The sequence below is a fragment of the Oncorhynchus tshawytscha genome, linkage group LG08 (genome assembly GCF_018296145.1).
Source record: "Oncorhynchus tshawytscha isolate Ot180627B linkage group LG08, Otsh_v2.0, whole genome shotgun sequence".
Taxonomy (NCBI): domain Eukaryota; kingdom Metazoa; phylum Chordata; class Actinopteri; order Salmoniformes; family Salmonidae; genus Oncorhynchus; species Oncorhynchus tshawytscha.
In genome coordinates, this window is record NC_056436.1 from 3,728,326 (window position 1) to 3,741,395 (window position 13,070).

Below are 13,070 nucleotides of genomic sequence, written 5' to 3' on the forward strand. Positions count from 1 at the left end.
ACCACCCCACTATCACTTTCAGATTAGAGCCATAAAGGAGTCATCTACCACTTTCAGATTAGAGCCATAAAGGAGACATCTACCACCCCACTATCACTTTCAGATTAGAGCCATAAAGGAGTCATCTACCACTATCAGATTAGAGCCATAAAGGAGTCATCTACCACTATCAGATTAGAGCCATAAAGGAGAGATCTACCACCCCACTACCACTGTCAGATTAGAGCCATAAAGGAGGCTAGTCATCTACAACCCCACTACCACTATCAGATTAGAGACATAAAGGAGACTAGACATCTACCACCACACTACCACTATCAGATTAGAGCCATAAAGGAGCCTAGACATCTACCACCCCACTACCACTATCAGATTAGAGACATAAAGGGGACATCTACCACTATCATATTAGAGCCATATAGGATACATCTACCACCACACTACCACTATCAGATTAGAACCATAAAGGAGACTAGACATCTACCACTATCAGATAAGAGCCATAAAGGAGGCTAGACATCTACAACCCCACTAACACTATCAGATTAGAGACATAAAGGAGACTAGACATCTACCACCCCACTACCACTATCAGATTAGAACCATAAAGGGTAATCTACCACTATCATATTAGAGCCATAAAGGAGACTAGACATCTACCACCACACTACCACTATCAGATTAGAACCATAAAGGGTAATCTACCACTATCAGATTAGAACCATAAATGAGACTAGACATCTACCACTATCAGATAAGAGCCATAAAGGAGGCTAGACATCTACAACCCCACTACCACTATCAGATTAAAGACATAAAGGAGCCTAGACATCTATCACCCCACTACCACTATCAGATTAGAGCCATAAAGGAGACTAGACATCTACCACTATCAGATTAGAGCCAGAAAGGGGACTAGACATCTACCACCCCACTACCACTATCAGATTAGAGCCATAAAGGAGACTAGACATCTACCACTGTCAGATTAGAGACATACAGGAGCCTAGACATCTACCACCCCACTACCACTTTCAGATTAGAGCCATAAAGGGGACATCTACCACTATCAGATTAGAGCCATAAAGGAGACATCTACCACCACACTACCACTATCAGATTAGAGCCATAACGGAGACTAGACATCTACCACTATCAGATTAGAGCCATAAAGGAGACTAGACATCTACCAGTATCAGATTAGAGCCATAAAGGAGACTAGACATCTACCACCCCACTACCACTATCAGATTAAAACCATAAAGGAGACTAGACATCTACCACTATCAGATTAGAGCCATAAAGCAGACTAGACATCTACCACTATCAGATTAGAGCCATAAAGGAGACATCTACCACCACACTACCATTATCAGATTAGAGCCATAAAGGAGACATCTACCACCCCACTATCATTCAGATTAGAGCCATAAAGGAGTCATCTACCACTATCAGATTAGAGCCATAAAGGAGAGATCTACCACCCCACTACCACTATCAGATTAGAGCTATAAAGGAGATTAGACATCTACCATTATCAGATTAGAGCCATAAAGGAGACATCTACCACCACACTACCATTATCAGATTAGAGCCATAAAGGAGACTAGACATCTACCACCCCACTACCACTATCAGATTAGAACCATAAAGGAGACTAGACATCTATCACTATCAGATTAGAGACATAAAGAGCCTAGACATCTACCACCCCACTATCAGATTAGAACCATAAAGGGAATCTACCACTATCAGATAAGAGCCATAAAGGAGTCTTCTACCACCCCACTACCACTATCAGATTCGAGCCATAAAGGAGACATCTACCACCACACTACCACTATCAGATTACAGCCATAACGGAGACTAGACATCTACCACTATCAGATAAGAGCCATAAAGGAGGCTAGACATCTACAACCCCACTACCACTATCAGATTAAAAACATAAAGGAGGCTAGACATCTACAACCCCACTACCACTATCAGATTAGAGATATAAAGGAGACTAGACATCTACCACCCCACTACCACTATCAGATTAGAGACATAAAGGGGACATCTACCACTATCAGATTAGAGCCATAAAGGAGACTAGACTTCTACCACCCCACTACCACTATCAGATTAGAACCATAAAGGGTAATCTACCACTATCATATTAGAGCCATAAAAGAGACTAGACATCTACCACCACACTACCACTATCAGATAAGAGCCATAAAGGAGGCTAGACATCTACAACCCCACTACCACTATCAGATTAAAAACATAAAGGAGGCTAGACATCTACAACCCCACTACCACTATCAGAGTAGAGCCATAAAGGAGGCTAGACATCTACCACCCCACTACCACTGTCAGATTAGAGCCATAAAGGTGCCTAGACATCTACCACCCCACTACCACTGTCAGATTAGAGCCATAAAGGAGTCATCTACCACTATCAGATTAGAGCCATAAAGGAGACATCTACCACCCCACTATCACTTTCAGATTAGAGCCAAAAAGGAGTCATCTACCACTATCAGATTAGAGCCATAAAGGAGAGATCTACCACCCCACTACCACTATCAGATTAGAGCCATAAAGGAGGCTAGACATCTACAACCCCACTACCACTATCAGATTAAAGACATAAAGGAGGCTAGACATCTACAACCCCACTACCACTATCAGATTAGAGACATAAAGGAGCCTAGACATTTACCACTATCAGATTAGAGCCATAAAGGAGACTAGACATCTACCAGTATCAGATTAGAGCCATAAAGGAGACTAGACATCTACCAGTATCAGATTAGAGCCATAAAGGAGACTAGACATCTACCACCCCACTACCACTATCAGATTAGAGCCATAAAGGAGACTAGACATCTACCACTATCAGATTAGAGCCATAAAGCAGACTAGACATCTACCACTATCAGATTAGAGCCATAAAGGAGGCTAGACATCTACAACCCCACTACCACTGTCAGATTAGAGACATAAAGGTGCCTAGACATCTACCACCCCACTACCACTATCAGATTAAAGACATAAAGGAGGCTAGACATCTACAACCCCACTACCACTATCAGATTAGAGACATAAAGGAGCCTAGACATTTACCACTATCAGATTAGAGCCATAAAGGAGACTAGACATCTACCAGTATCAGATTAGAGCCATAAAGGAGACTAGACATCTACCAGTATCAGATTAGAGCCATAAAGGAGACTAGACATCTACCACCCCACTACCACTATCAGATTAAAACCATAAAGGAGACTAGAAATCTACCACTATCAGATACGAGCCATAAAGGAGGCTAGACATCTACAACCCCACTACCACTATCAGATTAGAGACATAAAGGGGACATCTACCACTATCAGATTAGAGCCATAAAGGAGACATCTACCACCACACTACCACTATCAGATTACAGCCATAACGGAGACTAGACATCTACCACTATCAGATAAGAGCCATAAAGGAGGCTAGACATCTACAACCCCACTACCACTATCAGATTAAAAACATAAAGGAGGCTAGACATCTACAACCCCACTACCACTATCAGATTAGAGACATAAAGGAGACTAGACATCTACCACCCCACTACCACTATCAGATTAGAGACATAAAGGGACATCTACCACTATCAGATTAGAGCCATAAAGGAGACTAGACTTCTACCACCCCACTACCACTATCAGATTAGAACCATAAAGGGTAATCTACCACTATCAGATAAGAGCCATAAAGGAGGCTAGACATCTACAACCCCACTACCACTATCAGATTAAAAACATAAAGGAGGCTAGACATCTACAACCCCACTACCACTATCAGAGTAGAGCCATAAAGGAGGCTAGACATCTACCTCCCCACTACCACTGTCAGATTAGAGCCATAAAGGAGACATCTACCACCCCACTATCACTTTCAGATTAGAGCCATAAAGGAGTCATCTACCACTTTCAGATTAGAGCCATAAAGGAGACATCTACCACCCCACTATCACTTTCAGATTAGAGCCATAAAGGAGTCATCTACCACTATCAGATTAGAGCCATAAAGGAGTCATCTACCACTATCAGATTAGAGCCATAAAGGAGAGATCTACCACCCCACTACCACTGTCAGATTAGAGCCATAAAGGAGACTAGACAACTACCACTATCAGATTAGAGCCATAAAGGAGACTAGACATCTACCACTGTCAGATTAGAGACATAAAGAAGCCTAGACATCTACCTCCCCACTACTACTATCAGATTAGAGACATAAAGGGGACATCTACCACTATCATATTAGAGCCATATAGGATACATCTACCACCACACTACCACTATCAGATTAGAACCATAAAGGAGACTAGACCTCTACCACTATCAGATAAGAGCCATAAAGGAGGCTAGACATCTACAACCCCACTACCACTATCAGATTAAAGACATAAAGGAGGATAGACATCTACAACCCCACTACCACTATCAGATTAGAGACATAAAGGAGACTAGACATCTACCACCCCACTACCACTATCAGATTAGAGACATAAAGGGGACATCTACCACTATCATATTAGAGCCATAAAGGAGACTAGACATCTACCACCACACTACCACTATCAGATTAGAACCATAAAGGAGACTAGACATCTACCACTACCAGATAAGAGCCATAAAGGAGGCTAGACATCTACAACCCCACTATCAGATTAAAGACATAAAGGAGCCTAGACATCTATCACCCCAGTACCACTTTCAGATTAGAGCCAGAAAGGGGACATCTACCGCTATCAGATTAGAACCATAAAGGAGACTAGACATCTACCACCCCACTACCACTATCAGATTAGAGCCGTAAAGGAGACTAGACATCTACCACTGTCAGATTAGAGACATACAGGAGCCTAGACATCTACCACCCCACTACCACTTTCAGATTAGAGCCATAAAGGGGACATCTACCACTATCAGATTAGAGCCATAAAGGAGACATCTACCACCACACTACCACTATCAGATTAGAGCCATAACGGAGACTAGACATCTACCACTATCAGATTAGAGCCATAAAGGAGACTAGACATCTACCAGTATCAGATTAGAGCCATAAAGGAGACTAGACATCTACCACCCCACTACCACTATCAGATTAAAACCATAAAGGAGACTAGACATCTACCACTATCAGATTAGAGCTATAAAGGAGATTAGACATCTACCACTATCAGATTAGAGCCATAAAGGAGACATCTACCACCACACTACCATTATCAGATTAGAGCCATAAAGGAGACATCTACCACCCCACTATCACTTTCAGATTAGAGCCATAAAGGAGTCATCTACCACTATCAGATTAGAGCCATAAAGGAGAGATCTACCACCCCACTACCACTATCAGATTAGAGCTATAAAGGAGATTAGACATCTACCATTATCAGATTAGAGCCATAAAGGAGACATCTACCACCACACTACCATTATCAGATTAGAGCCATAAAGGAGACTAGACATCTACCACCCCACTACCACTATCAGATTAGAACCATAAAGGAGACTAGACATCTATCACTATCAGATTAGAGACATAAAGAGCCTAGACATCTACCACCCCACTATCAGATTAGAACCATAAAGGGGAATCTACCACTATCAGATAAGAGCCATAAAGGAGTCTTCTACCACCCCACTACCACTATCAGATTCGAGCCATAAAGGAGACATCTACCACCACACTACCACTATCAGATTACAGCCATAACGGAGACTAGACATCTACCACTATCAGATAAGAGCCATAAAGGAGGCTAGACATCTACAACCCCACTACCACTATCAGATTAAAAACATAAAGGAGGCTAGACATCTACAACCCCACTACCACTATCAGATTAGAGATATAAAGGAGACTAGACATCTACCACCCCACTACCACTATCAGATTAGAGACATAAAGGGGACATCTACCACTATCAGATTAGAGCCATAAAGGAGACTAGACTTCTACCACCCCACTACCACTATCAGATTAGAACCATAAAGGGTAATCTACCACTATCATATTAGAGCCATAAAAGAGACTAGACATCTACCACCACACTACCACTATCAGATAAGAGCCATAAAGGAGGCTAGACATCTACAACCCCACTACCACTATCAGATTAAAAACATAAAGGAGGCTAGACATCTACAACCCCACTACCACTATCAGAGTAGAGCCATAAAGGAGGCTAGACATCTACCTCCCCACTACCACTGTCAGATTAGAGCCATAAAGGAGACATCTACCACCCCACTATCACTTTCAGATTAGAGCCATAAAGGAGTCATCTACCACTTTCAGATTAGAGCCATAAAGGAGACATCTACCACCCCACTATCACTTTCAGATTAGAGCCATAAAGGAGTCATCTACCACTATCAGATTAGAGCCATAAAGGAGAGATCTACCACCCCACTACCACTATCAGATTAGAGCCATAAAGGAGGCTAGACATCTACAACCCCACTACCACTATCAGATTAGAGACATAAAGGAGACTAGACATCTACCACCCCACTACCACTATCAGATTAGAGACATAAAGGAGCCTAGACATCTACCTCCCCACTACTACTATCAGATTAGAGACATAAAGGGGACATCTACCACTATCATATTAGAGCCATATAGGATACATCTACCACCACACTACCACTATCAGATTAGAACCATAAAGGAGACTAGACCTCTACCACTATCAGATAAGAGCCATAAAGGAGGCTAGACATCTACAACCCCACTACCACTATCAGATTAAAGACATAAAGGAGGCTAGACATCTACAACCCCACTACCACTATCAGATTAGAGACATAAAGGAGACTAGACATCTACCACCCCACTACCACTATCAGATTAGAGACATAAAGGGGACATCTACCACTATCATATTAGAGCCATAAAGGAGACTAGACATCTACCACCACACTACCACTATCAGATTAGAACCATAAAGGAGACTAGACATCTACCACTATCAGATTAGAGACATAAAGGGGACATCTACCACTATCATATTAGAGCCATAAAGGAGACTAGACATCTACCACCACACTACCACTATCAGATTAAAGACATAAAGGAGCCTAGACATCTATCACCCCAGTACCACTTTCAGATTAGAGCCAGAAAGGGGACATCTACCGCTATCAGATTAGAACCATAAAGGAGACTAGACATCTACCACCCCACTACCACTATCAGATTAGAGCCGTAAAGGAGACTAGACATCTACCACTGTCAGATTAGAGACATACAGGAGCCTAGACATCTACCACCACACTACCACTTTCAGATTAGAGCCATAAAGGGGACATCTACCACTATCAGATTAGAGCCATAAAGGAGACATCTACCACCACACTACCACTATCAGATTAGAGCCATAACGGAGACTAGACATCTACCACTATCAGATTAGAGCCATAAAGGAGACTAGACATCTACCAGTATCAGATTAGAGCCATAAAGGAGACTAGACATCTACCACCCCACTACCACTATCAGATTAAAACCATAAAGGAGACTAGACATCTACCACTATCAGATTAGAGCTATAAAGGAGATTAGACATCTACCACTATCAGATTAGAGCCATAAAGGAGACATCTACCACCACACTACCATTATCAGATTAGAGCCATAAAGGAGACATCTACCACCCCACTATCACTTTCAGATTAGAGCCATAAAGGAGTCATCTACCACTATCAGATTAGAGCCATAAAGGAGACATCTACCACCCCACTACCACTATCAGATTAGAGCTATAAAGGAGATTAGACATCTACCATTATCAGATTAGAGCCATAAAGGAGACATCTACCACCACACTACCATTATCAGATTAGAGCCATAAAGGAGACTAGACATCTACCACCCCACTACCACTATCAGATTAGAACCATAAAGGAGACTAGACATCTATCACTATCAGATTAGAGACATAAAGAGCCTAGACATCTACCACCCCACTATCAGATTAGAACCATAAAGGGGAATCTACCACTATCAGATAAGAGCCATAAAGGAGTCTTCTACCACCCCACTACCACTATCAGATTCGAGCCATAAAGGAGACATCTACCACCACACTACCACTATCAGATTAGAGCCATAAAGGAGACTAGACATCTACCACTATCAGATTAGAGCCAGAAAGGGGACTAGACATCTACCACCCCACTACCACTATCAGATTAGAGCCATAAAGGAGACTAGACATCTACCACTGTCAGATTAGAGCCATAAAGGAGTCATCTACCACTATCAGATTAGAGCCATAAAGGAGAGATCTACCACCCCACTACCACTGTCAGATTAGAGACATAAAGGAGACTAGACATCTACCACCACACTACCACTATCAGATTAGAGCCATAAAGGAGCCTAGACATCTACCACCCCACTACCACTATCAGATTAGAGACATAAAGGGGACATCTACCACTATCATATTAGAGCCATATAGGATACATCTACCACCACACTACCACTATCAGATTAGAACCATAAAGGAGACTAGACATCTACCACTATCAGATAAGAGCCATAAAGGAGGCTAGACATCTATCACCCCAGTACCACTTTCAGATTAGAGCCAGAAAAGGGGACATCTACCGCTATCAGATTAGAACCAGAAAGGGGACTAGACATCTACCACCCCACTACCACTATCAGATTAGAGCCATAAAGGAGACTAGACATCTACCACTGTCAGATTAGAGCCATAAAGGAGACTAGACATCTACCACTGTCAGATTAGAGCCATAAAGGAGTCATCTACCACTATCAGATTAGAGCCATAAAGGAGAGATCTACCACCCCACTACCACTGTCAGATTAGAGACATAAAGGAGACTAGACATCTACCACCACACTACTACTATCAGATTAGAGCCATAAAGGAGTCATCTACCACTTTCAGATTAGAGCCATAAAGGAGACATCTACCACCCCACTATCACTTTCAGATTAGAGCCATAAAGGAGTCATCTACCACTATCAGATTAGAGCCATAAAGGAGACTAGACATCTACCACCCCACTACCACTATCATATTAGAGCCATAAAGGAGTCTTCTACCACCCCACTACCACTATCAGATTAGAGCCATAAAGGAGTCATCTACCACCCCACTACCACTATCATATTAGAACCATAAAGGAGACTAGACATCTACCAACCAACTACCACTATCAGATTAGAACCATAAAGGAGACCAGACATCTACCACTATCAGATTAGAGCCATAAACGGGACTAGACATCTACCACCACACTACCACTATCAGATTAGAGCCATAACGGGGACATCTACCACTATCAGATTAGAGCCATAAAGGGGACATCTACCACTATCAGATTAGAGCCATAAAGGAGTCTTCTACCACCCCACTATCATATTAGAACCACAAAGGAGACTAGACATCTACCACCCCACTACAACTATCAGATTAGCACCATAAAGGAGACTAGACATCTACCACCCCACTACAACTATCAGATTAGAGCCATACAGGAGACTAGACATCTACCACCACACTACCACTGTCAGATTATAGCCATAAAGGAGACTAGACATCTACCACCCCACTACCACTATCAGATTAGAACCATAAAGGAGACTAGACATCTACCACTATCAGATTAGAGCCATAAAGGAGGCTAGACATCTACCACCCCACTACCACTATCAGATTAGAACCATAAAGGAGCCTAGACATCTACCACCCCACTACCACTATCAGATTAGAGCCAAAAGGAGCCTTCTACCACCCCACTACCACAATCAGATTAGAGCCATAAAGGAGACTAGACAACTACCACTATCAGATTAGAGCCATAAAGGAGACTAGACATCTACCACTGTCAGATTAGAGACATAAAGAAGCCTAGACATCTACCTCCCCACTACTACTATCAGATTAGAGCCATAAAGGAGTCATCTACCACTTTCAGATTAGAGCCATAAAGGAGTCTTCTACCACCCCACTATCACTTTCAGATTAGAGCCATAAAGGAGTCATCCACCACTATCAGATTAGAGCCATAAAGGAGCCATCTACCACCCCACTACCACTATCAGATTAGAGCCATAAAGGAGGCTAAACATCTACAACCCCACTACCACTATCAGATTAGAACCAAAAAGGAGACTAGACATCTACCACCCCACTACCACTATCATATTAGAGCCATAAAGGAGTCTTCTACCACCCCACTACCACTATCATATTAGAACCATAAAGGAGACTAGACATCTACCAACCAACTACCACTATCAGATTAGAACCATAAAGGAGGCTAGACATCTACCACTATCAGATTAGAGCCATAAAGGAGGCTAGACATCTACAACCCCACTACCACTATCAGATTAGAGACATAAAGGAGACATCTACCACCACACTACCACTATCAGATTAGAGCCATAAAGGAGACTAGACATCTACCACCCCACTACAACTATCAGATTAGAACCATAAAGGAGACTAGACATCTACCACTATCAGATTAGAGCCATAAAGGAGACTAGACATCTACCACCACACTACCGCTATCAGATTATAGAGCCATAAAGGAGACTAGACATCTACAACCCCACTACCACTATCAGAGTAGAGACATAAAGGAGACATGTACCACCACACTACCACGATCAGATTAGAGCCATAAAGGAGACCAGACATCTACCACTATCAGATTAGAGCCATAAAGGGTCTAGACATCTACCACCACACTACCACTATCAGATTAGAACCATAAAGGAGACTAGATATCTACCACTATCAGATTAGAGCCACAAAGGAGACTAGACATCTACCACTATCAGAATAGAGCCATAAAGGAGGCTAGACATCTACCACCCCACTACCACTATCAGATTAGAACCATAAAGGAGACTAGACATCTACCACCCCACTACCACTATCAGATTAGAACCATAAAGGGGAATCTACCACTATCAGATAATAGCCATAAAGGAGAGTAGACATCTACCACCCCACTACCACTATCAGATTAGAACCATAAAGGAGACTAGACATCTACCACTATCAGATTAGAGCCATAAAGGGGACATCTACCACTATCAGATTAGAGCCATAAAGGAGTCTTCTACCACCCCACTACCACTATCATATTAGAACCACAAAGGAGACTAGACATCTACCACCCCACTACAACTATCAGATTAGAGCCATAAAGGAGGCTAGACATTTACCACCACACTATCACTATCAGATTATAGCCATAAAGGAGGCTAGACATCTACAACCCCACTACCACTATCAGATTAGAGCCATAAAGGAGACTAGACATCTACCACTATCAGATTAGAGCCATAAAGGAGACTAGACATCTACCACCACACTACCACTATCAGATTAGAACCATAAAGGAGTCATCTACCACCCCACTACCACTATCAGATTAGAGCCATAAAGGAGACATCTACCAACCCACTACCACTATCAGATTAGAGCCATAAAGGAGCCTAGACATCTACCACCCCACTACCACTATCATATTAGAGCCATAAAGGGGACATATACCACTATCAGATTAGAGCCATAAAGGCGACATCTACCACTATCAGATTAGAGCCATAAAGGAGTCTAGACATCTACCACCCCACTACCACTATCAGATTAGAGCCATAAAGGAGACTAGACATCTACCACTATCAGACTAGAGCCATAAAGGAGGCTAGACATCTACAACCCCACTACCACTATCAGATTAGAGACATAAAGGAGACATCTACCACCACACTACCACGATCAGATTAGAGCCATAAAGGAGACTAGACATCTACCACTATCAGATTAGAGCCATAAAGGAGACTAGACATCTACCACTATCAGACTAGAGCCATAAAGGAGGCTAGACATCTACAACCCCACTACCACTATCAGATTAGAGACATAAAGGAGACATCTACCACCACACTACCACTATCAGATTTGAACCATAAAGGAGACTAGACATCCACCACCACACTACCACTATCAGATTAGAGCCATAAAGGAGACTAGACATCTACCACCACACTACCACTATCAGATTATAGAGCCATAAAGGAGACTAGACATCTACCACCCCACTACCACTATCAGATTAGAACCATAAAGGAGACTAGACATCTACCACTATCAGATTAGAGCCATAAAGGAGTCTTCTACCACCCCACTACCACTATCATATTAGAACCACAAAGGAGACTAGACATCTACCACCCCACTACAACTATCAGATTAGAGCCATAAAGGAGGCTAGACATTTACCACCACACTACCACTATCAGATTATAGCCATAAAGGAGGCTAGACATCTACAACCCCACTACCACTATCAGATTAGAGCCATAAAGGAGACTAGACATCTACCACTATCAGATTAGAGCCATAAAGGAGACTAGACATCTACCACCACACTACCACTATCAGATTAGAACCATAAAGGAGTCATCTACCACCCCACTACCACTATCAGATTAGAGCCATAAAGCAGACATCTACCACCCCACTACCACTATCAGATTAGAGCCATAAAGGAGACATCTACCAACCCACTACCACTATCAGATTAGAGCCATAAAGGAGCCTAGACATCTACCACCCCACTACCACTATCATATTAGAGCCATAAAGGGGACATATACCACTATCAGATTAGAGCCATAAAGGCGACATCTACCACTATCAGATTAGAGCCATAAAGGAGACTAGACATCTACCACCCCACTACCACTATCAGATTAGAGCCATAAAGGAGACTAGACATCTACCACTATCAGACTAGAGCCATAAAGGAGGCTAGACATCTACAACCCCACTACCACTATCAGATTAGAGACATAAAGGAGACATCTACCACCACACTACCACGATCAGATTAGAGCCATAAAGGAGACTAGACATCTACCACTATCAGATTAGAGCCATAAAGGAGACTAGACATCCACCACCACACTACCACTATCAGATTTGAACCATAAAGGAGACTAGACATCCACCACCA